At 41.2% G+C, this 26,460-nt stretch overlaps 1 long non-coding RNA gene across 1 annotated transcript; it reads left to right on the top strand.

Moving 5' to 3' along the window:
- The first annotated feature begins 877 nt into the window (after nt 1–877).
- Nucleotides 878–22,945, top strand: LOC134173378 (uncharacterized). Its single transcript, XR_009968225.1, has 3 exons — nt 878–961; nt 1,698–1,852; nt 22,701–22,945. It is a non-coding gene; the product is annotated as an uncharacterized LOC134173378 (long non-coding RNA).
- The last annotated feature ends 3,515 nt before the right edge of the window (nt 22,946–26,460 follow it).

Genomic DNA, 26,460 nt, shown 5'->3' with positions numbered 1-26,460 from the left:
CCTCTTCTACTGTGGGAGCAGAACCCAAACGTTCATGCTCTGCTCACTGGGCTGCTGTGCAGCTGGGAGCAGGCTCTGGAGAGGTTGCATTCAAATGCACTTTCAACTATGAAAGTGAGCAGTGAGAGCAATGATGGAGGCACGTTTTCAAAGCTGACTGTGTGCTGAAGATCACTCGCAGCAGCTTTCCCTCCTGCCTCTTCGGCTGTGGAAGCTGAGGGCAAACGTTCCTGCCCTCCTCGCTGTGCTACTGGGCCCCCTAGAGCAAGCTCCGGAGAGGTACAATTCAAAAGGACTTTCACGTATGAAAGCGAGCAGTGACAAGCATGATGGTGACACCGTTGTAAAACTCACTGTCGGCTGAAGAGGGCCAGCAACAGCTTTCTCTCCTACCTCTTCTTCTGTGGGAGCAGAGGCCATACGTTCATGCTCTGCTCCCTGGGCTGCTGGGCAGCTGGCAGCAGGCTCTGGAGAGGTTACTTTCAAATGCACTTTCAACTATGAAAGTGAGCAGTGAGAGCAATGATGGAGGCACATTTGAAAACCTGACTGTGTGCTGAAGAAGGCCATCACCAGCTTTCCCTGCTGCCTCTTCTGCTGTGGGAGCAGAACCCATACGTTCATGCTCTGCTCACTGGGCTGCTGGGGAGGCAAGAGGAAGCTTCGGAGATGTTGCATTCAAATGCGCTCTCAGATATGAAAGCGAGCAGTGACAGCAATGATGGAGGCACCGTTGAAAAGCTGAATGTGTGCTGAAGATCACTCGCAGCATCTTTCCCTCCTGGCTGTGGAAGCTGAGGGCAAATGTAATAATATCATAACATCATAATAACATCAGAGGTATAACATCAGTGAAGAACTTGGGATGCTAATGATAAGCTGCTGTACCCTCCGGGTGTTTCAGCATGGAGATGGCTGCTGCTGCTGCCCCCTTCAGGACCCAGAGGGATAGTGAGAGTGAGTATAATGCTAGACCGGAAAAAAAGAAGTACTCGGAAGCTCGTATATGTAGATTTTTAACGGTATTATTAAACCATAAGTGTAAATGGACTAATAACAATATGTGTTTTACTTAGACTGCCAAGGTTTTTATTAGATTAACTGTTTCCCAGGAACAAAGCCTCCTGGCTTTGGATTTTTGACACTGATTTTATTTATTTTTTTTCCCCCTCACCCATCCTTAAGGTGAACGGATAAAGTCATTTGAAACAACTGTGCAATGGACCCAGCTACTAATTCAAGAAGACTTCATATTAGGTCTTTTCTTCTTCATGAAGAGGTAACGCATCTGAAATAAGTGAGTCCTGTGGACTGACACAAGCTTATATTTGACCTGAAACACTAAGCAAAATACAGGCCAGCACAAAAAAAAAAAAAGTAGATGAAGACACATTTGACTGTTCAAAGCACTTTGGCATGCTACTTCAGTCTTTGTTTCTTTGTATTCTGCTGCACTAAGGAAGAGTAATTTCCTTTCAACTTCTTCAGCTATGAAATCTAGTAACCTGGCAACTTCAAAAATAGCAACTATCACAGCTTCATCTTCACTGGCTATATGCCACTGAAGTTCTAGATTTGAGGACTAGCTGTAGTTATAGGTCCATAACAAGACTGTAAATTGGAAGTTGCCGTTTTCCTCTGTAGGGGTATGTGAGTGATATGAAAAATAACTTAAAGATTGTTTCCACTCCAAGGAGGGTAATAGTCAACTCTACCTCTCAGTTCAGTGGTTTCAGGACTACTCTGTAGATGCAGGACAGATGAAGAGAGCTGGAGAAGACTATTCCCAAAGGTGCTCAAAATCCAAGTGCTCACAGCTGATGAGGCAAACCTGGGCAGTGGAGAGAACAATGTGAGTAGTAAAAACAATTGTTGTTTCTTCTGCAGGATAATATTTGAGAGAACATTTTGCTGGGCCAAGTCTGTTTCAGCCAGTCCTATGTGCATGTGGCATACATGCACCCAAGAATAAGATATCTATTATAAGCCCCTAATAATAACTGTCAGTAAGCAATAAGATTACTTGTGGTAATAAAATAACCATTTGACAGTTTTCTGTTTCCATGTCTTTTCTTTTGATGCAAGCATTGGGCCATCTGAGCTTGAGAAAAGTAAAATGGGGGTCTCTGAATCTAGGGGACCTGTTCTATTAAATAGCCACCCACAAAACTCTGGTGTAAAAGAATAACTGCTTTACAAAGGGGTGAGTTTGACCTCTTATAATTTGTATTGTTATTGAGATTGCACAAACAAGTTGGTGGGGATTGGCCAGATCTCCTATAGGAGCTGCTGTGGAGAAATGAAGCTGTTTGATACCCCTCATATTGCTTTCCTTTTCTCTGTAGTGAAAAAGTAGAACTTACGTAGCTGAAATCAGTACAAAGATGGTATCTAAATATGACTATACTCAGTCAGCAATAATATCTTTGGTTGGAGGACAGAGTGTAGTACGAACATGAAGCTCTGTGACTTTCTTATTCCTCCTGGACAGAAGTAGACAGATGGTTTGGCTTGATGAGGTAACATAGTGGCAGAACAATCTCTGATTTCATTCTCTACCTGCTGATCTTCCCCCTGAAAACATGACACCACTGTGAATGTGCTGCCACCAATGCTCTGTGTGAACCTCACTGACTAGACAGTCACCCAGTTACTAAAAATTCACGCTGCTGGCATTTGTATTCAAGGCAGAAGATACGCCCTCTTTGCACAGCCTGCGTGAGAAATATCCCACATTGTTTGTAACCATCCTGCTTTCACCGTGTGTGGGAGTTCGTCTTTTACTAGAAACAGTAATTGTAAAAATGACCTTCATACCTACTGAAAGCAGCAGACTGCTCCATTCTGACTCATGGAATGAGCCCAGGTATTGGGTAATGGCTTGCTGCTTGATAACAGGTTTCTCTATTGTCTTATGCAATAGTTACACTGAAGTCTAGTTCTGTGTCAGATACAATATTACATGTAAGCAATGAGTGTGACAGGTCTGTTTCTGCTGGAATCTAGAATGAAGGCAAAACTACAGAATCGCCGCTGACTGATGAAAGCAACCTTGTGCTGGCTCAGCTGGGTTTCAGAGTGAAGGGTCATAGTATTTCTTACAGTTTCGGTTTTAGAATAACAAATCCAGCTTGGATCATGCACCTCCAGCTGAAATAAAAACCTTGACTACTTTTTTTCTATATTTGTGTTGCAGTGGATCTTTGAGCTCCCTCTTTGCTGTCCTCTCACCTGATATTTTGTTTTCTCTTATATTCATATGTGTTTTAATTGAGTAGGAAATTCCCCTTATAAATGCCTTATAAATGTGTCACTCCTGTGGTTTGCTTCAAACGGAAGGGGATTCCAACAATAAAATTGTATTATTACTAAAATATAATCCTGTTCCATTGTGCAGGTTGTATTTTCAAACAGAGAAAGGCTTCTTGAGGGAGTTGTAGGGTAAGCAAGAGATGTTTTGTTTATTAAGTTGGGGATTAATGCCAATTCTAGTAAGAAGTAAGCAGCTTAGAAGTTCAGAAGATCAAGACCAATCTCAAACTGAAAATATTATTCAGCAGTTACATATCTCAAGTTCTGTTAAAAAACAAAACAAACCCCAAAACCCAACCCAAAAAAACAACTCCAAACCGTAATAGTTTGTGTGTTTCTTGTAATGAGTATTAGGATCTGTTCATTTTGGTTTGGCCTTTTATTTGTGTGTATGTTCATTATGGATTCAAAACAGAATTGCTTTAAAAATGTTTGTTTCAGGCATTGAAGATGGCTTTGCATTTCCTTTCCTATAAATTTGACTAGCCTAAAATGCTACTGTTGGTTGAACCTCTGTTGCTTTAAACTTCAGTCTTCTGAAACCATCGTCTATCAATTTCTTTTATCTGGAGTAACTGCTACAACAATCTGTCATGCTGGATTTCTGATCACATTTCAAATCTCCGTGTGTGCACTCAGGAGATGGAAATTCAATTTGCTTTTGGTCCTGCCTTCTCATGTCCTCAGAGATACACAGACAATCTAAGTGCATTCTCTGAACACTTACTTTGCTCCCCATTTCATCTCTGGATTTCCTTGCTTATTTTCAGAGTTTTCCTGAGAGCTTCACAGGCAATAATCCAGATTCCCCCATTCTGCTCGTAACAGCCACCTCTTTATTCAGCACTAGTTCTGAGCTGCTTTTGGACGTGGAAAGCCCTCCTGGCAATAATTTTTTTTTCTTATCATTTTCTGGTTCTAACAGTCATTTAAACAGAACTCAGCAGTACCAATTTTATTCTAGGCTGTCCAGGAATGCAATAAAAAAAACAAACCCCAAACAACCACAAAAGGCACAATTTAAAAGCAAATTCTATCAATGTTTTGAATGTTAAGGTATGAAAGATGGTGGTTATATATTGAGGTATGGTGGTTATTGAGCCTTGAAAAGGACTGTGAGTTTGCTGAAGGACTCACAATAACACTTGAGTTTTAAAAAGTCTCAATACTGGTTTTACAGCATATTGCTGTAGAGGAAATAATAAAAGCCACAAAGATGTGCAATTTCTTATGGCCTTTAACTAATACTGTAAGACAAAACATTTGAAAAAATACTCTTGACTGAAGGTGAGGGGATTTCCTTTGGAAGAATGCTTTTAAGGGGCCTTGCTCTGAACTGGTGACTTGGGAGGTAGTTGTTTCCTGGCAGCATGAAAAGTATGTTGATAAGTGGGAGGATATACACACCTCTATCCCTCAACCTGCAAAATGCTTTTGGGTTTACCTCTCCTCAAACGCCTTTAAGTGCTAACGACTCAGAATCTTATACCAATGCCCTATATAGTCTAATTTGATTAGGGGCCATCCTCCTAGGGTAGCAGGACCTGGGAGCTGGGCTGCCCCACAGATTCTGCCAGCCAGGGTGGTGTGGTGTGGAGGTGCTCAGGTGGGTCCCTGTGGCGACACTCTGGGTCTGGAATCTGATGGCGGCTTGGCTCACGTTATGCTGAGAAGAAACTGTTGACTCTCATCAAAGTGCAACACCCACATGGATCTGGGGGGGGTCAAAGCCAGATTTGGGTGGAGTGATTTGTTTGATGTCTTCAGGGACCAGAGGCCTGTCTGTGGATCTGAGATGTTTGTGTGAACTGGCAGTGTGGTGGCTCAAGCTGGGTTTTTCATCTGACTTCTGTTAGGAATGTGTAGCTGTGGTCTGGCTTGAACTCAAGCTTGGGTAAAATGTGGCTGCTGGGAGCTGACTGGTTGAGTGTGCTCTTGACAATTTCATATAGTGTTTAGGTGCATAGCACAGAGTATGGTGTTTTTGGAAATTTGGACCTGGATGCTTTTGTCACTTCTGAAAAGTGAAAAGATTCCATGCATAGCATAGAAGCTTATGCACCCTATTTACATAGTGGGATCTATACATAGGCTATTAAGGGCACTGTGACATTTGGATTAGGCTGTAAACTGCTAATTGTCAAATATTTTCATTTCTATGATCATTCTTATTTTTCTCCCATGGTAGAATGTCTCATCTGAATAATCCTCTCATGTATTCAATTGCTTTTCAATGTCCATCTTGGGTTTGCAAATGCTGAATATGTTTTTTTAAGGAAATGAAGTGGAACTGCACTTGAGTGCTTGCAAATGCTTGAAGGACAGGTATAAATGGGGTATTTACCAGATTCATTGACTGTGATGCAATGTTTCCTTAAAAGTAGGATGAACAGAGAGATACTGCGAAAGTTTAGAGTAATGTTGTAATTAATAGGAAAATATGTATTTCTTACTTTATAAAATGATCTTCAGTACTTAATCTCTTTTCCTAGCTTGTGATTGCTGGGAAAGTACATAAGGGAAGTAAAACTATGTTTGCTACTGCATCCTAGCACTTGCCTTTCCCCTCCTCCCTTTCTTTTTAAGGGAAAAAAATAAAGAAAAAAAGAACTTTATCTCCACTACAGCAAATGGCTTTTCCTTCCATCATTTATAAAAATTGTTTTAACAACATTTTTCTTTACTGTTCAAGGAATTTTTGCATTTTTCTCGATTGTTCCCCAGTGCCTGTATACTGCTGCTGCCTATGTTTTATGAGTAAAACCTGAATTGCACAAAGATTCAGTTTCCATAAGATTAAGGTCATGTGAGGTGGAAATAGCAGTCTAAGGTCAGCAGTCCCTTCATTTTTATTCCTTTCTTTTGGTCACAGGAAACAGCTCTAAGGCAGTTTTCTTGTAGGACAACATATAGGAATGTTTGTCTTTACAGATTTATTTTTGTGTGTGTGTAGGTGAGTTGGCATGCCTGCGTGATGGACAGCTGCACTAGGAATATTTGGATCTGGCATCTAACATCAAGAAAGCTCTGTCCAATGTGGTAATAAGCTCTACCACACACTTGTATGTCTTGCACACCATGTAGTAAAATTATAAGCAGATATTCTTGATCTCACAGAAAAGGAAAATTAGATTCATATACTGGGGGGGGGGGGCGTAAAGGGACGAAGCTGGTGGGAAGAATATGAGACAGGAAGGGAACTTCTGCTTCAGTGTTTTGAGGAGTATTACTGGTGTGGAAAGGTCATCAGATCCTCCAGAGAAGCTAAGTAAGACTACAAGTCTCAACTGAAGTGGTCACCAGCAGCCAAGATACCTCCTACAAGACCTTAATTTTCCCTTGGTCAGCAGCAAACCCAGGTGAAGGCATCTTCCTCTATTCAGCCACCTGTAGTGAGGGCAAACATGAGCTTTCACTGGGTACATCAGGCCTTACTTCATTTTTCCGTTGATTTTTAACCCAGACTCTTGTAGCTCCTGTGCTCAGCTGAAAATTTACAGCCTGTAAGACTGGTGGTAGCTGACAAAAGCAGGCTAAGCTTACTTTTCAAACTTTTGTGTACTATACAGTTACGTATTACCATGCATTACCTTATTCAGTATCACCCTAGTGTTTCCTTACCATGATCGTCAACTTCCAATGATGCTTTAGTTAATGTGACCAAAAAGTGCTGTGCTTGAGTTTCACAGAGCTCTATACCGAGGGACAACCAAAGACAGTGAAGAGAGTGGTTAGTTTTAGTGGTTTTTTGACATACTTTGAAGCAGACATTTTTGTACAGCCTATCTTAGAAAGACGGGTTAGTGTCAAGAGAGTGCGTCTTACAATTAGTGTGGGCAGCAACGGTGTTTATGGTAATCCTCCATTCTTTCCATGTACTCATGTGCTCAGCTTTGAACATTTTGAAGTCAGAGACCAAGAACTCATTTCGTGCTAGATCATCTTGTGGAGGAAACTCTCTGTACTATTTGGTAGTAGTTTAATGTGTGTACGTCCTCTGGACTCTTTGCCTGATCTTGTTGTAGCTCAGTCAAGAGAAAGCAAAAGCAGAGAAGTGTCTGCAACTTGCAGTTTTTAGCAGTCCCTGAATCTGGGTGAAAATCCTTAGCCTCATCTGAAAATACCCTTTCTCCATGAGGTAAAGGTCACATTTGTTTCAAACCATTAGATGTTGCTTTAAAATTTCACTGATGTACAGAGTAGGAAACAGTATGGCTTCAGAGTTGACTTTTCTGCCTTGTTTATTGGTGAGCAGGCTAAGCTATGTACAGATAGGAGACAAGTCTTTCTGAAGCTTATGCAGATAAAGAAATCCTTTTCATGGAGGATTGAGACATTGCCTAAAATTAATTGCATTTCAGTTTGGACCAGAGCTGGAACACTACAGTATTTCATTAAAAAAAAGTGGTAGAAACCAATGGATGGGCAAGCAGCAGGAAGCAAGGTGACCTTATTGTCCAGAAAAAAGGTTTGTATTCAAACCTTCATGACACTATCTGTGTGCTTAAGATTTTGATCTTCACAAACATGATGGAAGTGATACACTGCTGGAACCAGCTGCTGGCATGCTGTAAAACCTGTTTTTATGCTTGCTATAATGTTAATTTCATTAATATCTTCAAGAAAATCTAGTGAAAAATCTAGCAAGAGAATGTATTTGAGTAATAATAAGGAATTGATTGAACTACCATCTAAGGAGTCATAAAGGGACTGTGACGTTTCCATTTTTTCTGTAAGGAAGGAAGAATTTGTTGTGGGTGGTCTTTAATTTGTGGCTAAGCATTTAGTTACACGGGGCGCAGGAACAAGATGGGTGGGAAATGCCTTGAGGTTTAGTGTATCTCGGGCAAATACTGCTTGAGTCCAAACTAAAAATCAAAGCAGTTCATTAAAATTTAGAGTATAACTGGGTTGCAGTATTTTCTTCCCTGGGAAAGTCACTGCTGTGAGCACAAAAATGTATTTCAGTTCTCTATCAAATGTGAATAAGAGGTACCATCACCTTTAACTGTTTGGTTTACCCCAAAAATTTGACAGCTGTGACTGACTCTCATGCTGCTATTTCTTGATCTGGGGCATATGAACCTGTTTAAGAAACAAAAAAAAGAGGATAGCAATCAACCTATTTCTGACAGAAGCAGAAGAGAGTTTTTTAGCCTGATAGAAATGTAAGTGTGTGGGAGCAGTTCTCATTGGTGTACCTAAAGGAGGGGGACAGCTGTAGACAGCCAGTCAGTAGTGCTTGTGTTGAGAACAGCAAGCCATCTTGTTTCAGGAGGATGAATTCCAAATGCCAAAGCATAGTATCAAAGTATAAACTTAAAACTAAATCTCAGTAACTTCCTGGACAGCAAATCTCTTTTCAGCTTCCTCCACAGAATACTGAAGTCCCAAAAATTTTGAGCCCTTGGAATTTGCTTTTTTTCCTGTCTCCTTTCTTCCTCATAGCTGTCTTTTCTCTCCTGAATAACACTTACATGGCAATTAAGACCTTTACAAATCACCTAGGATCTCATACTTTAAGCTGCTGTCTTTGCATTATATTAAATTTTCTCTAACTCATTTCCTTATTTTTCCCCTATCGCAAGCAGTTCTTCAGTGGACAATAAAATAATTGAACAGCAGCCATCCAATCTGAACTTTAGATAAGTGGCTTGGGTATGCATAAGAAGCAATGAAGTTTTTATTATTCAGTTATGTATGGTGTAGCCAAAGGGGTTTTCCTCTCCTGTATGGGGGGAGTGGGGAGGTCAGATAAAAAGACGTTCATGTGGTTTCTGCTGTACCCCCTCAGTTTTCCACTGGAGGTAAAGAGAAAGTGTTCCCCTTTCAATTTTTCCATTGACTACTTTCTCTGCCTCCACAAAACATTTTATTGTTCCTGCTTTGCTGTGATGAAAATGTCATTACTTTCATATCACTAACATTTACAGAAGTTAAAAATGAAACAATAAAATTGTTTGAGTCAAGGTGGCTGTTAAGCTGGTGTTAACAGGATAGGAAGAGCCCACATTTTCATCTCCTTCTCTGGAAGCAACAATGAAGGGGAAGTTTGGGTAAGATACAAGGAAGAAGCTACTGTGAGGGTGGTGAGGCACTGGAACAGGTTGCCCAAAACAGCTGTGAATGCTCCATCCCTGGCAGTGTTCAAGGCCAGGTTGGACAAAGCCTTGGGAGACATGGTCTAGTGTGAGGCATCCGTGCCCACGGCGGTGGCGGTTGGAACTGGGTGATCTTAAGGCCCTATTCAGCCCTAGCGGTTGTTCTTCTGTGTTAGTATCTGCAGAAGGCAGCTGTTGCTGCAGCTGACAGAACACCTCATCCCTCCCCACATATGTTTTGGGCATGGCTGGTGAGAGGTGCTACAAGTAGGCCAGCGTGAGAGTAAACATATGGTGCTTGGAATAAGTCCAGTTAAAATGTTTGTAAACACTTTGCATTTTATTCAGGGAATGCTTCCCAAAATAAATTGATGCCTTGGTCACTTAACTCATGGAATGGTAGGCAGCCTTTCAGGTGAGAAGGCACCTGACCTTAAGGGCTTAACAGTCCTGGCTTTGCCTGGTCCTGGACGAGGAGAAACCTGATTGTTCCTGGTCTTCTAGCAGAAACCACAGTGGTTCAGTTGAACAGGTGATGGATATTAAACCCACAAAAAGCACACATTGCAAGTTTCCATTTTAGTCCCATCATTGTCACTGAGGTGACAGATGATGACAAAATGACAATAACCCCTCAAACTACTTTTCCAGTCCTATAAAAGTTAAGCTTGTTGGTCAGTTCAAAGTTGGAAGCTGTGTTTGAGTGTAGTGAAAGCCAAAGCCATAAAAGGCTAAATTCACCATACTCTGAGTGAAAGGTTGCTGAGGAAGAAGTAATGCTATTCCCTTGTTAGTCAGTCATCCAGTGGAAAAAAAAAAAAAAAGAAAAAGGCATTTCACCTCAGACATGTATCTCTTGGCTTTGATTTCTTTTGCTGCTTGGAAGGATTTGAGTACATGCCACTTACCTCCTGAGACAGTGCTCTAGAGAACTGCTACTGAGCTTTTGCTGTTGTATTGCTTTCAAACCTCCCTTGTGGAGGCTGTTATACTTTTTATAAATGCTTAAGTAAAACTAAATTAAAGATCAGAGTAAGAAAAAGAGACTGATGTGGAGCTGAGTGAATAGGATACTGCTCTGAGAAGTGGAAGTTGCCGGTACCATTGGGTTTTGGTGGAGTTTTTAAAATACTTTTTTTATCTTCACTGTCAGACAGTAAATCTGAACTCTGTTGTTAAATGTCTGAACCATCAAACTGAAGTCATTAATGTTTTTTTTTCTAACAAAGGAACAGTAAATGCTTCATATGTAGTGGAAGATTATTATTGGAAAGGACTGAAGAAATCGCCCTGCAACTCCAGCAGTTACAACATTTATCTATCCACAAGTTACAAACACAGTTTAACTCCCTTCAGGGAAAGGCAGGGAAGGAGCCGAACCTTGGTTTCCCCCTCCTGACCCTGACCTGCTGTTTCCTCTGCTATAATTGCAAATGTCTCCAGAATAGAATTGTGTTAACAAAACTGCAGTGAATTGAATGTGAGTTTGCAAACTGTATGCATGCATGTGAGGAGTGGAGTGTAAATGGTTTGATAGAAAAAGATCCACCCTGCTCTACTGAGCAGATGTGATTTTCTGGTGGGAGGATAAAAATGCACTTAGGGAGGGCAGTTAGATCACTAATACTTCCAACCCAGAAGGCAACAGAAGTCTCCTAAGTTTCTGCCCCTTGGTACAAAACTGGACAGGTTTTGTTGTCATCAAAACTGAAAGCGATACAAGAATCAGGCTTAGAGATTAACCTTTTTTTCTGACCATAATTATCATGAATCTTTCACTTCAAGGTAACAGCATGACAATGTTAATTTTTATCATCTGTGAAACATGATTAACTCCTGTGTGCAGTGGACTACAGCCTGAAATGAGTCTTATGCCCTTGTAAATGCTTCATCACTTCTTGTTCGGGAAAAGCAAAAACATTTCTGTAGTCCCCACCTTTATACGCCCTCTTCCACAGAGAGAAAATGCAGTAAGAAAATGTTTCTGCCTGGGGGCAGAGCTGAATGTCACTAATGATGAGGAGACTGTAGCTGATTGAAGTGAGCGCTGGTTCTGCAGGGAAACCTTTAGAATAAAATACAATTAAAATGCATTCCTAGAAATGGGCTCCTGACCTATCTGCCCCTTACAGTAAATTATTCTACTTTGAGATTAATATTTGACTTCTTTACCTTTTGAGTTGATGCAACTTTTCCACCATGCTAGACCAGTGCTTTTCCCACAGAGCAGCTTTTGCTTCAGCGTGGGTGTGCCATTGCGTTATATGGTAATCTGAAGAACAAGAGGGAATCCTCTGTGGTGTCTTACAAGCAGTGCTCTCAAATACATCTGTGTGGGATGTGCTTGTTGGAGAGAGTTGAATATGCTCTCAGCGTTAGAATGACTTTAAAAAAGCGGTTTCCATAAGCCTAGGGTGTAGGTTAAACCTGTACAGAGAGAGAGACATACGCACATATACTTTTGCCTTCAAACCACTTAGTTCTCATTTGATTCAGAGAGTCTTTGTTGAGACTAATACATCCTAACCTAGCATCACTGAGACGAATACCTTCCCTAAACATGGTAACTTCTACATCAATTTGAAGTTCGTATCAGTGGGTCTCTGCCTAGGCTCAAAATGAAGTCATGTAACCTTTTTCCCTTGTCATCTACCAAAAAGACCTCAAATCCAAAATCTAATATTTTAATTCTGTTTTCTAAATGACTTCTTAATTTCTTCATAATTTTTATGTAGCTTACCTATGGCAGAGTTCTCCTTCTGCACAAAGCTGGACAGTGAAAGGAATAGGGCAGGATTATAACCATATAAAGCATTAAGGTTATGTCAAACAGTTATTTGGGGGTAAATGAAGTGGTTTAAGTACTGGGTTTTACCTATATTGCTTCCTTGAATAGCGCTTCTGCTGAGACCTTTGGAAGTTTCATCTGTTCTGTAGAGTTTAGGATGTTCCCTGTGCTACTGATTCTGACTGGAGCAAGCACAGGATTCCCTTAGCTGGGTCTGTCATTAGGAGATGAGCCTTTTATCCTCATCTGCTACAAATTGTTTTCTGTAATTCACGTAGCATTTGAGGGTGGAGTAGGATTCTGGGCTGGGAGGTGTTCTGCTTGCCTTGTTGCTGTAAAATAATATAAATGCAGTGTCTCGGAGCAAGTTTTGAAGCATTCCAACCCTGAATAAGGAATACATGGAGCTGTTGTTTTAAATTTCAAGTAGTATGTTTTGGGATAATAAGTATAGATGAGGTGAGCTGTGAGGACTGGTGGGATGAGGTTTATGTAGAGGGGAAAAGAAAAAAATGTGTGTGCTTTTCCCCTCCTTGTTTAAATTGCTCTTTTGATAGAAACATAAAGCTGCAGTACTTCTCTCCATCATAGAAGTATTAGGATATTCCGTATCATCACCCACAGAAGCAACCCTTCTCTCTTCAGAACCAGTATTGTTTGCCGCCAAAGGGGACACATACTTGTTGTGGTAGTTCCTACCTGTGGTAGGAACTCCAGACTCTAACTTCACGTTCTCAGAATGAAGCAGAAATTGTCATTACACCTGTGTAATTACAAAATGCTCGCATCAAACCCTTTAGAAGCCTGGAGAAAGAGAGCTTCTTAAAGGGTCACCTTTCCTTGACTTGCTTCTGGATCCTTAGAGCACCATGGTATGTTGCTAGCAGAGTCCTGATTTCTAGCAGCAGCAGTACCATGTTTTCAGGAGCACACTGGAACATATGGAAAACAACATGCATTTCTGAGTTGCTTAGGAATGGTATTCCTGCCAGCCAAACAATGCTTTGGTTTGAGTTTTGCAAATGGCTCTTTTTCTCTTTTACCCTGGGATTTTGAAGCTTGGCTAGAAAACATGAGATTTCAATAAACCAGAGCTGCATTCCTCATCTAAATAAAATCCTTGTTACCTTCTCACTGTTAAACTTTTGTTCTTGTAGTAGCACAACTTTTTGTAGGTAGTAGGTCTGCCTATATTTTGAATTTTTTTCTCACGGCTTTGTTCCTTCCCAGACATGTGAGTGTTGTAGCTGGAGTGATCTGTTACTGTGCTGCCTCTTTATACTGCAGAACTCAATTCCAAAGCTATTGTAGCTGATAGATCTTAAGTCTTGGCTTGGGTTGCCAAGAAAATTCCATCATTTCTTTTTCCTGTCATGAAATCACAGTTTCAGTGTTATGAGATCTCCATTAAAAATTGTTCAGAAAAAGCATCTTGGGCACTATCAGTGATTATCATAGATATTAATCTTACTTTTATGCTGCAGCATTTTTCCATTTCACTTCTGTATTTTATCTCTTGGAAAGTTTCTTGTCCATACTTTTGCAGTCGCTAACAATGAAGAGCTTAGTTTTTGTTTTTTTTTTAACTGCATAATTGAAAGCTGAAAATACTTAAGTACTTTCTTCACATCTCGCTCACCTCCAAATAATTTGTCATGCTAATTAAGGCTGGATACAGATCAGGAGCAAATACCATTTGAAAGGCTCATGCAGAGCTATTCCATGAAATATGCCTAGTTTGCAAGTGTTTTTCTGAAGATTTCTGTATATTTGACAGATCTGTGGTTGCTTGATAAATGAATTTTAAACAAATCAAAACTATTTATTGAGGGTTTTATTTTGCCAACATATTATACTTTTTTGAACTAATTTGTATTTTATTAACACCAATTTGCTTTCACAGAAATTGTATACAATAGATATGTTCAAAGTATCATTGACTTTGCTCCCAGACCTGTGCGCACTAATTGGCTTGAGTCAAACCTAACAATTTCCAGTGAGGAAAATATTTCTTTGTTTATTAAAAGAATTATTAAGTATTAAAAATGTTGAGTATTAAAGTATTAAGAAGTATTAAAGTATAAAGAGAAGTATTAAAAATGATGAGTTTATGTGCAGTATCTGAAAATCCATGAGAGCTGCATTTAAATATCAGAGGGGCTCAGATAACTTAAAAGGTAAAATTTGTTTCAAAATACAGAAAAATCTTGGGGTTTTCTTTAGGTGACATCTCTGGTCATCATCATACATATTCTAGCAACTTCTTAATATGTCGTAAACCTCCCCAAAACAGAAAAGCTTAAATCTTCCCAGTTCCTGAACTCATCACCTTTTAATAATTAGAGGTTGGCAGTTTTTTCTTTTAAATTTTGTGGCCTCTGGTGATTTTAGAGAGAGGGTGACTACAGGAATCCAGAGAAGCACTGGGGGTGTTTGGAGGTATGCTGTGCATGGCTTTGATGGCTTGATGATAATTTAAAGCTTCCTCTGGTCGCTTCTTATGTGACTCTTATGAGTGTTGGAAGTATAGTCATGATATTTTTTATACTGAACTCATGTTTTGTAGCCTTTCAAATTAGCTTGTATGCTTTAAACTCATCTGTGCGAATGACCATGTGGAATGACTGGCATAGTAAGTTCAAATGCAGGTCTGTGTCATGCGAGCTCTGGGCATGACTGTGGTTGTTTTTTGATAACATTTATGCCACTAATTCCTACTTGAAGAAGTGATTTATACTCGTTGGGGAGTAATTTTCTCACTTTTAGATGATGGCTCTTGACAGCTTAAATACAAATGTGTTTTTCTGTCTGTTTCAACTTAGTAAAAAAAAGTAGTATATTGATTTTTAACAAGACTGTCTAGTTTAAAGAAGTGTTTTGTACCTGCTACTTCAACTAGTTTGTGTGTGTCAACAGAAGCGTTTTCACACAGCCATTGGTACAGGCCCACCACTGATAGAACTGAAGAGCTGTAAAGCAGACACTGTCTCTCTATGCAGTCACCCTGCTACATCCAGTACAACAAAGCAAATACAGAGATTACATTTCACATTTTCCTTCCCTGGACTGACTCCAGGGAACCCACAGTGCAGAGCTGCTCTGGAGTCCCATCTGCTCTATGCTGAAAGCCAGGCATTCAGTTCTGGATAGAAATAGCGTGTAGCAGTTAACAGTTCCTCTGTCTGGTCCACTTCAGGGGATTTCTCTTATCTTGAGTTTTAATTTACTTCGGTTGCTGCATAGTAACTCAAGAAACATAAATAGACTCCTTATGCAGCTGTGGACATCACAGCTTCATGGGAAGGCATCTGCGAATTAAGTTCTTTGGGGCAGTTGCTGTTCTGAACCTGCTGTTACCCTAACCAAGGGGAAGTGTACTTATTAGTGAGATCAGTTTTATGTATTTGACATTAAATCTTCCTGCATCACATAGGGCAGGTACAGTTTCATTTTATCTGAACAAAATAGGGTAAGGCAAAACTGAGCAACCTAACCACTCTTTATTTCTGGTGAAAATCAAGCTTTGGATTTTAAGTTTTGGTTATAGACTGCCTAATATTGAAGTTTCAGCACTTCATTAGGAAATAACAGGGGAAGGAGAGAACTGGCCAATCTTGCTGTATTTGTGGCTTTTGCTCATGCTGCATTTATATGACTGAAGCTGCATTTTCAACAAAGAGCATTGAATGCAAAAGCAGAAAGCCATGGAATGCAGTGGGTGTTTCAAAGTTGGCTTCACTGCTCAGTAGTGCTATTAGAGTATCAAACCTGGGAATATCTAGGTAGGAGGAGGTCACAGAGATGTTACAAGGTTTTATTTCTTAAGAGAAAAAAAATCTTCAAGGCTTTATTCTTCTTTCAGACTAGCTTCAGTGAGTGTTGTTTAGGATCTCTTTTATCAAATGTTATTTCTTCAGTAGTTCTTTAATTTTGATCACGTTTACAGTAATAATCTGTTTCTTCCTCCCACTCCTCCTACACAACACCCACACACAATTAATGTATAACCTACTGGCTTGTTTTTCAACAGCATTTACGATTATATACGTTCCACTTTGTTTCAGGGGTATTTTGCAATATGGGTAGTACTTAAATGAGGTAAGTTTACTCAGTCTGGCTGTGACATGCTCTGGATATTTTGCAATACAAAAATGGGTATCACTGAAAGGCTAACTTGCTAATGGGTTTATTCTTTATGTATAATTTGCTGGTATATGCTTCCATTTATTGGATGTATTAGCTGTTTTCTGCTCTCTCCACTGTGACAGTATGTCCCTTTATGGTGCTGGTCTGTAAAATTGAATCATTGAGCTGATTTAGGTAGGAAAAGGCACATCAAAAATATCCTTTTGTTTCTCTGCCTCTGGCTGGCTTATTTCTGACACTTGTTTTATGTTGCATTCCAACAAAATATTGCTTTGGTACAGGTGAATAACAGGTAAATTACAGAGTGGGGCTGGGGAAATGAGCAAAGCTTTAGGAAAATAGAATGCTCTTAAGCTAGAACTGGACTTGGAGAAAGCAAAAGAGAATGGGTCAAGAGCGGTGCAGGATTTAACATTTCCAGTATGGATGTCTGTGAAATGCATTTTGCATAACATGCTGAAACTCCAGTGTGATGAGCGCCTGTCTGGCTGTGATTGCCTTTAGAATTAAGATTTCATTAGAATTCATGAGTCATCTAGTCATTCTTGAGCCATGTATTTTTATTCTTTTGAAATGTGTCTTTTATATGTGTAAGACCTGATCATTTTTAATGCAAATTAATACACTAACCAAAAAGTGCTTTTTTTTGGCCTATTTGGGTATATATGTAGGAAGTACTTAGGGCTTGCACCACTGATAAAGTTAGTGGATGAGCACCAAGGAAATCTTGCACACTTTTTACTGAACCTTTTCAATTATTGTGAAACCCCATAAATATGTGAGCAAAACTGATACTGTTTTGCTTCAGGTTGTTCATGTTCGTAAAACCCTTGACAGAAAGCAGAAAATTTATGTAATGCTGATCAATCATTTACATGACCATTATAACCCCTTTCTTTTAGAGTCTTAATCTTTGAGGTAACTCAGTTTTATCCATCCTGGTTTTAATTTGTCTGATCTAATAAAAACCTACAGCATTACATTGCATATTACAGTCGTAAAAACACTTGTCTTGGTAACAAACACTTGCACATGTGTCCTGGGTTCAGCAGTAGCAGTCATTTTTCTCCTTAGTAGCTGGTGCAGTGCTATGTTTTGACTTTCGGCCTGAGAACAGAGCTGGTAACACTGATGTTTTAGTCTGACCAAGGACTTCTTCTGAGCCTCATGCTCTGCCAGGGAGGAGGGGAAGCCGGGAGGAAGCAGAGACAGGACACCTGACCTAAGCTAGCCAAAGAGGTGTTCCATACCAAAGCACGTCATGCCCAGGATGTAACTGAGTGTTACCCGGAAGGGCGAGGGACTGCAGGGTTGGATGAGGTATCAGTCGGTGCTCATTTGGGAGGGGGTGGGGCGAGTTATCGGTCGGCTGGTGCTGAGGTGTTGTATTCCCTTCCCTTGTTATTTCCCTTATCATTATTATTATTGGTGGTAGCAGTAGTGATTTGTGTTATACCGTAGTTACTAAACTGTTCTTAACCCGTGGGAGTTGCATTCTTTTCAATTCTCCTTTCCATCCCTCCGGGAGTAGGGGCAGGACACGGGGAGGGGGGGGGAGTGAAGGAGCTGCGTGGCTGAGTTTAAACCACTACAGCACTACAGTTCTTTTTGGCACCCAACGTGGGGCACAAAGGGTTGAGAAAACGACAGATCTGACCAGATTAATAGTCACTCATCATAATGCTGATTTATTGGCTTTCAAAGTTCTTTCTCTTGATCTCACAGTTTCAGAATGTTGTAACTTAGAGACAGTATTTGCTGTGTTAATGTTCATCAGGTGTTGGGCTTGGGCTAAGGTTCTTGTCTCACTGTACTTTATGGCAATGACTTGTAATACAGGCAGGCTCCAGCAGCAGGGTGGGACGGCCGTGGCCGTGGACTTGTACCTGGCCGTCCCGGTGTTCTTCACCATCCTGGCCCTCGTCCTTGTCTCCGTCTTCGTGAGGCTGCGGGGAGCCGAGGGGGAGCGGCACCGGGAGCCAGTGGCAGCCGAAGCGGCCCGCGAGAGCGGGCCCTGGGACCAAGGAGGCCGGAGGCCTGCAGGGGGCGGCTGCAGGTGGAGGAGGTCGGGGCAGTCGAGGAGCAGAAGGAGGCGGCTGCCGAGCAGCGGGAGAAGGCGGCAGAGGAGCCGAGCCCTGCAGAGGAGCCGATCCCCGAGGCCGAGCACAGTCCCACGACAGCCGAGAGCATTCCCAGGAAGCCGTCTGCCGAGCGCCAGGAGGATGCAAGAGACCACACAGCATTTACCAGCAAGGCAGAGGAGGAAGAGCTGGACTCAGAAAAAAGGAAGCTGGTGGTGGGAGAGCTGGCAAGCACAGCAGCTACACCAGCCCCAGTGACAAGTACAGCAGCATCGTTTGAGAGTTCTGAGGTTTTGAATGGCCTTTGGGTACCCTTAGGACCTTCCTGCTGATTGTGATGGGGATCAGCGTGTTGGCACACATACAAACTGTGTTTTACCCATGACCATTTTGTCTGATCTCAGAAGTTAAGCAGAGTCAGGTTTGGGTCATGTCTAGGGTTAGATGACGATATAGGAGGACTAGGAGATTTTCCCCAAGGCTGGACAGTCATGAGTGGCAGGGTGTGTGGGACAGTGTGGGCGAGTATCTAGTCAGCTGGGTTCCTCCAGTGCTTTGGAAGCATCGGAGAAGGAAGGCAACTGTATAGAGTCCCCAGCAACAAGCTGCAAAAACTCCTGAAGGGGACAGTGAATTATTTTGAGTGGTGGGCCCATGGCACTTCAGGCCAGCAGAGCAGAGATGCAACATAGGGATGGACTCATGATCGAGGGGTGGACTTAGCAATGGACACTATTGCCCGGATGATTCACGAGTGTGAACACTGCACACAGCCTCTCCTGCTCTGAAAGACTGTTACAAGAGATGGAGCCTGACATCATGGACCAGATGGACTAAGCAGCTTTATAGGGACTGGTCCATGCACTAAGATAAGAGCGCACTGAGATAAGAGTAATGGTATATTGAAAATGTGGGATCTGAGCATGACGTGAATGGTATGGAATAAGGGGTGGATACTGTCCTGGGTTCAGCAGTAGCAGTCATTTTTCTCCTTCTTAGTAGCTGGTGCAGCGCTGTGTTTTGACTTTCGGCCTGGGAACAGAGCTGATAACACTGATATTTTAGTCTGACCAAGGACTTTCTGAGCCTCATGCTCTGCCAGGGAGGAGGGGAAGCCGGAAGGAAGCAGAGACAGGACACCTGACCTAAGCTAGCCAAAGAGGTATTCCATACCAAAGCACGTCATGCCCAGGATGTAACTGAGTGTTACCTGAAAGGGCGAGGGACTGCAGGGTTGGATGAGGTATCGGTTGGTGCTCGGCTTGGGGGAGTGGGGTGAGTTATTGGTCAGCTGGTGCTGAGGTGTTGTATTCCCTTCCCTTGTTATTTCCCTTATCATTATTATTATTGGTGGTAGCAGTAGTGATCTGTGTTATACCTTAGTTACTAAACTGTTCTTATCTCAACCCGTGGGAGTTGCATTCTTTTCGATTCTCCTCTCTGTCCCTCCGGGAGTAGGGGGAGGGCAAGAAGGGGGTGTGGGTGAGTGAACAAGCTGCGTGGCTGAGTTTAAACCACTACAACATGGTATGATAACCTGGTTGCATCTCTTTCACTCAATTTCATAAGTGTAGATTTAGATTTAGCACAACCTGTGCTACCAACACAGGTCAGACTCATGGCGGAAAATTTTTTCTGTTGTGAAGAATTAGAAATTATTAAAAAAAAAAAAAAAAGGCTCTTCAGAATTGGCATACTTTACCAAAAAGCCCATCAGAAAGGAAAGGCAAAGCCGTTACTCTCCAGTAGCACTCCCTTGTGCATCAGTTTGGGAAACAGTAAAGGCAAATCGAAGTGAGTGACAATGCTGTTGAGCTGGCATTAGCCTGGCCATACTCCGCTGGGCCGATCTTGCTGGCTTTCAGTACAGACACTTTTTTACTACTTTGCCCCATATCTTAGACTGAGTAGGAGAGGGTGGATGTACTCCCATGCTCTGACCATCTAATAGCTTCTGATAGCTGCGCTGGCTTGTATAGGCATGCATTAAATCAAGGTGCCCAGCACTGAGGGACACGCTGCAACATCTGCATATGACTAAGAGTCAGAAGATGTACAGCATTCTTTGTCAAGCAGCAGGGGCGGAGGGGATAACCCCACCCCAGCAGATGTTAGCGACAGGACTTCTGGAGAGCAGCTTGTTTGTGCTGGTTGGGTGTGCAGCTGGACCACAGAGAGATTTGGGAATTGCTGGCTTTAGCAGCTTCTTTCTGTGTGTTTTCCCAGCTCTGCGGAGCTGTGCCATGGAAAACCTGGAGTACGCACTACAGCAGGGGAGCGTGCAGCAATCTCACAGACCTGGTTCACCAGTCAGTGAACAGGAACAGACATATTTGAGAAATAGCTTTCTCTGTATTCTTCACTACTTTCTTTTTTTTTTTCTTCCCTTTCAGTTTTCCAGAAGTTTCCTTGCTTCTTGCATGAATTTTAACAATACAGGTGTTGTCTTTTCAGCAACTGCTAACCTGTATCCCTTTCACATGACCTGTTTTCCAGCACATGGGCTGCAATGCTAGGTGTAACTTGTCAAATGCAGCTGAGACTGCCAAAATGTCTAAGCCCAGTGGGATGAATTAGAGGTGGGGGGCATTCTGAAATCTGAAGGATTTTTGTTGTTTTTTTAATTCAGACAAGCATGGTCGGATTTCATTTAGTAATTTTATTTGTTGTTGTTGTTTCAGTGGCTGCAGGGGGTGTTCGTTCTAGGTCAATGTTTTACAAATTTTGTTCTTCAGTTAGACACCTAAAACCCAAGTTTAGGCACCAAATAAGGCTTAATTCTCATTAGTACCCAGTATGTGCAGCTCCCATTGAAAGCAAACGAATACAGCTTTCCATACTTCAGCATGTTTTTGTTATGATTAAACAGACACTCATAAAACTTAGGCAAGATGGAGTCAAGTTTCACATGAAACTGAATTGACATTTTTTGTTAATGGGATCCTTGTAATTAGTGATTACCAGATACATGTGAAATCTGTGAAATGCCTGCAGGAATGGGAGTTAGGAGGGGGGAGTGATGCCAAACACCTCAGTTCTTCTCCTGGCAACCTTTCATTTTATATTTCTGCTCTGCACATAGATGAAGCAGCATGGTTTCTATAAAATGTTCAGCTGTGTTTTCACATTAAGTTGATGTTACCAATAAAGACAGTGACTTGTAAGTGAATACTTACTTGCTTATAAATAGCAGGTTTCACTCTTTATGGCTCCCCACTTTTTTCCAGTGGTCGCAATTGTAAGTATCCTTACAGTAGATCTTATGAAACCTGCCAGTCTTCTAATTCCAGCAACTATCATATGATACGGTTTGTAATTTTGATCTGAAGAGGAGAATAAGGCTTCTGGGCTCGTTTTCTATTGAGCTAGAGATGTCCCCCATAGCCTGCAGAAGCATACCCAGGGCTGTTACCCACCTGCAGCACAGGAGGATAATGATTCCTCTGCATGAGGGGGCATTGGCTCATTCATTGTGCCATCTGTTCTCCCACTTGTGATGGAGAGTGGGTGGTGCCTCATAAAATTAAGAAAAACAAAACACCTAAACATTACTGTTTTCCCTGTTGGATTTTTCATCCAAAAAGGAATATCTGAATGTGGACTGCTTATTTTTTCCCTGGTGTGTGTCCTGTTCTCTGGGAGGGGTGTTTTATTTTCTTCTCTCCTTTCTTTTTGGAAATGCAGTGCTAGACACTAAGTGGCTCTGACCAGAGGAAAGGTTATTAGGAGATTTTATCATTCTTGAGCAACATGCTTGTGCACAACAACTCCTTTTCTCTCCAAGTGATCTTAATCAGACATATTACTCAAATCCTTTTAGATTTGGAGCAGTAATTTTACTGGATGCTTCGATGAAGCATATGAATTTTCTCATTAGCATGAAAACACACTTAAACTCCAGAGCATGTAAGATAGTTGATTCTTGTAGGATAAATAATAAAAGTCCTTTTTTGCAAGACTTCCAATGTTCCTCTGACTGCTGACAGCTTTGTTCCTTGGGTAGACTCTTGCCACTGCACCCAGAGTTACTGTTCCTACCCTTGCAAGACTGTCCCTGACAGAGTGGTAGACTTGAGAAAGGATGATGCTGGGAAGTAGACTCTCGGCTTGCTTATCAGCCATTTATAATATATGAATAGAAAAACAGAAATGCAAGCAAGATACATTTCTCTCTTCTTGTTGTAATCATGTACTTAAATTTTTCTTCCTAGACTGTTAGTCTTTTTCTTTCTTGAAGTCTGATTTTTTTTTTTCTCTCCCTGTTTTTAATAGGTTCCCTGTGAGCAGCTCAAGGGGAAGAATAAAGATGCAGAGGATTGACCAGAACTGTGCCCCCATCAGTGTATTGAGATGGAAAGGTATTAACTATCTTAATTTTACATAGACAAACTTTTATTTTTTAAAAAGTAATTTACATTACATTACTAGAAATATATAGTTGTGTTTTGTGCATATGTCAATTATTTTCTCTTCCAGAGATCCAGGTTAGTACATTTTTTTTTTCTCATTCCTCCCCCACCCCCCTTTTAATCTGTCCTGTGGAGATCTGTATCAGTTCTGTTTAGATAAATGAAAGATGGAACTATACTGAGAAGAGCAAAATCATAGAGAATAGTGCAGGCTGGAAAGGAGCTCTGGACATAATCTGGACTGACCACCTGCTCAAAACAGGGCGAGAGAATACAGGGCCTGTCTAGTTGACTTGTCAACATCTCCTAGTATGGAGATTGCACAACCTCTTTGAGCACCTGCATCTTTACTAGTATCAGTTCTAATGGTAATGGCAATAAAAGAGATTGTTTGTGATTCTACTGATAATGGCAGTAAAAGAGATTGTACTGTAGGATATAAAGAGGTCACATTATGGTTGCAGCCTCTAATGAGGCTGTGATGATGGCAATGCCTTTCTAAGACTGTCAGTGACTAATAAGGAGCTTTAAGAAAAGTGATGGTGCCAAGTGTTTCCATGAATGCTGAATTCTGCAAGATGATCTCTGGCCAAAAACAAGTAAGTATTTTTGAGGTAGCTGAGAAGGATTAAAAAGCATTAAGTATAGTGTGTGGGTTTGAGAGAGAGATAAAAAGAGAAATTGTTTTAAGGTAACTGTAAATTGTTTGGGCAAGCTTAAGAAATAATACCTTAACCTCCTTTCTTCCTGTAAGAAGCATATTTCCCAGGTTAGTTTATTGTGAAATAACTGGATTTGAAATCCCTTGTGGGCTGGGATTTCCCATTTATTTAGGACATTGTGAACTGCTGCCAGTGTAGTTTGACTCCAACCTGTGAAGAGAAGGAGGCCTCAGGTTCCCATCTGGCAATGGCACCCCTGGTGAAACTGTATGCCAGTTGCTGGCAGTTCAAGCCCCAGACCTATGCTGCAAACAGCTGTGCAGCAAGCTTTCTCTGCCTTTCAGCTCTGTTGCCTAAGCTACCACCAGCAAGAAGTTGGCTTGACTTGACAGTCTTCCATCAGCTACTGTACATTAAATTTCTTGGCTGCATTTCCCAATGGTGTTCATCTGTTGATTTTGCTAGCATTGTTAGTACATCACTGAAAATACCTCAGGCCTGTGTGGGAGACAGACCCAAATGAATCATGGACTTGCTTTCCTCCAAGGGTGCAGCCCAGCTGTGAGCCCAGGTTGGAAAGGTGTTGGTGATGCATCCAGATCCTGGATGAGGCTGAACTAGGGGGTAAATGGGATGAGCATAAGTCTTGTTCTATTTGTGGTGATGCCCAATTCAGGAGAAGAAAGAATAGTAGTGGAAAGTACCAGTTAAAAACATCAGCCATGTAATTACATCAGAATCATAGCTTCCCACAGAAATCATTATATGTAAGACCTGAATCGACTCATCATGCTCAAGCTATATCTGCAGGGCAAGCATCTAGTCAGAAAGGGCTGTGGAAGGGAATCCTTTCAACAAGGTCCCTACTGAGGCTAAGAAAATGTCCTAGAAGGCATACCAGCTTTTCTGGCTATTTGACTTCATAGAAAAAGAGCAAGCACTGGGAAAAAAAACAAAAACAAAAACAAACCCCAAAACAAATAAACAAGCATACAAACAAAAACACACACCAAAAAAAAAAAAAACCAGCCAAACCCAGATTTGTCACTATTCTTGTTTTTAAAACTCTTAGTTTTCAGATCTTTCAGTGCTTTCCTGCCGTCTCCCACCAACTTCCTGCATGTATGAATTTCAGTGGGAGAATTCATCTGCTCAGAAAGCACCTGCTTGCTCTGCTTGTCTGAGCTTTCCATTTGACTGATTTTCATGACAACACTTCCCTTTCTGTTAGTGATCCACACGCAACTATGTGAGTCCTGGGTGATGAGTCTGGGTGACAGTGCTCCATTTACTTCTTCTTTAGAGAGACAGACATCTGTAACTTGCTCATGGCTCATGTAAAGCCTGAGAAAGTTGGTAAAAAAAAATTTAATTGGCTTTCCTGAGGTTGGAACTCAGCCTAACAGCAGTCCATCAGGAAGAAATTTGATTATGGTCTTGGTAGTATAATTAAGCAGAAGATCCCAATGAAGGGGAATGATACATTCCTGATGTACAGTCTGTATAGGGTACAGGAGTGATGTGGCAACATTGAAACCCTGTCCCAGAGAATAGGAACCTCCCAGCTCAGAGGGAAACAGCACCATGTGATAAGGAATGTGGCATTTAACGTGAACCAGTTAGTTGTTGTCTTTTTACATGTTGCATATTTGTTGAGAGAAATAGTCAAAGGCTGGGAGACACTAAGTGCCTGTGTATCAGTTAGCTTTACTTCTCAGATGGGATGGATTATAGGTGCGGCTTCACTTAACCACTGCCCTCCCCCGCTCCCCCTCTCCCCCCCCCCCAATTTTTATTTTTGCTTATTTTCAAAGAAACCAGATGTGTTTCCATTAAAACACTCACCTCTTCTGTTGTTGTGATTTGTGTAATTCCTGAAATTAAGCAAAACTGTTAAATTGTTTGTGTTCACATTAACAGCACACAGCTTCTCCAGATGTGGCATTTGACAGCCAAACACCTGCTAGCTATTAAATGTGCCTTAAATGTACCTTCATTCCTTTGTTGTAAAGGGAACAGAAGTGTAGGGACGTTTATGAGGTGATAGGCAGATGTTTTGGCCACATCAGATTCGAGCAAAAGTTTAACTGGTTTCTCTGCTATAGTTGCAGTACGTACATGATTTAACCCCTATCATACACCTTGCCTTATGGAGCTCTCCTCTTGGGAATGGAGTAAGATTATTTCTAATCTTGCACCTCCCAAGCAACAGTACCAGCACTTTTTTTGCAAAATCTGGGACATCTCGCTCCAAGGGCAATGCAGTTCTTTTGCTAGGTGGCTGCTGCTGCTAGTGGATGGCTTTCCAGCTCCCTCTCCCTTTGAAATACTGGATGAATTTTTTTGTTTTGTGAAACTTAAGTGAAAAATTAAGTTGGAAATAACTTGAAAAGATATATTGTCATTTTTTAAAAAGCTTGCTTTTAAAGTACTTCTTCCTAATGGCAAAAGGCAGGTGTTCTTTTCTGTTTGTACCAATACGTTACACTTTTTGCCCAATAAAGTGTTTTTTATAGTGGTACATGTGAGGTGGGATGTAGAATGAATGGAGCTCAATTTCAAGAGATAGGGCTCAAATTCCTAAGCCTGAACTCTGAGTGGAGATATGCTTGCTGGGTGTTGAGTATTGTAATAGCACCACTGACCCTTGGGGAGAAGCACCACACTGCAACTATTCTCTATCAGCTCAGAATCTACTAAACTTGTAAGAGCAAGTTTGTAAGATGCAAGTTTTTTTTCCTCTAACAAAAGTATTTTGTTTTCTTGGCAAAATTTTGTTCTTCACATTGCTTGTTGGACTGGAAATTCTTTGCTGTTTAGTCTTAACTGGATAAGATAATAATATAAAAATCCTAATGTTTACTTGAAGAAAATCTAGGAGTTCTACAAAAGTGGATTAAAAGAGAGTAAAAAATCCTGTAAAATAATATGGAACATAAAAGAATAGACTTGTTCTACAGA

Source organism: Pezoporus occidentalis, unplaced genomic scaffold (genome assembly GCF_034315485.1).
Source record: "Pezoporus occidentalis ecotype Australia unplaced genomic scaffold, CSIRO_AGI_Poc_V1 ctg514, whole genome shotgun sequence".
In the NCBI taxonomy this organism is placed as follows: Eukaryota; Metazoa; Chordata; class Aves; order Psittaciformes; family Psittacidae; genus Pezoporus; species Pezoporus occidentalis.
The sequence above is the reverse complement of the archived record's forward strand: the minus strand, read 5'-3'. Positions and strand labels throughout refer to the sequence as shown.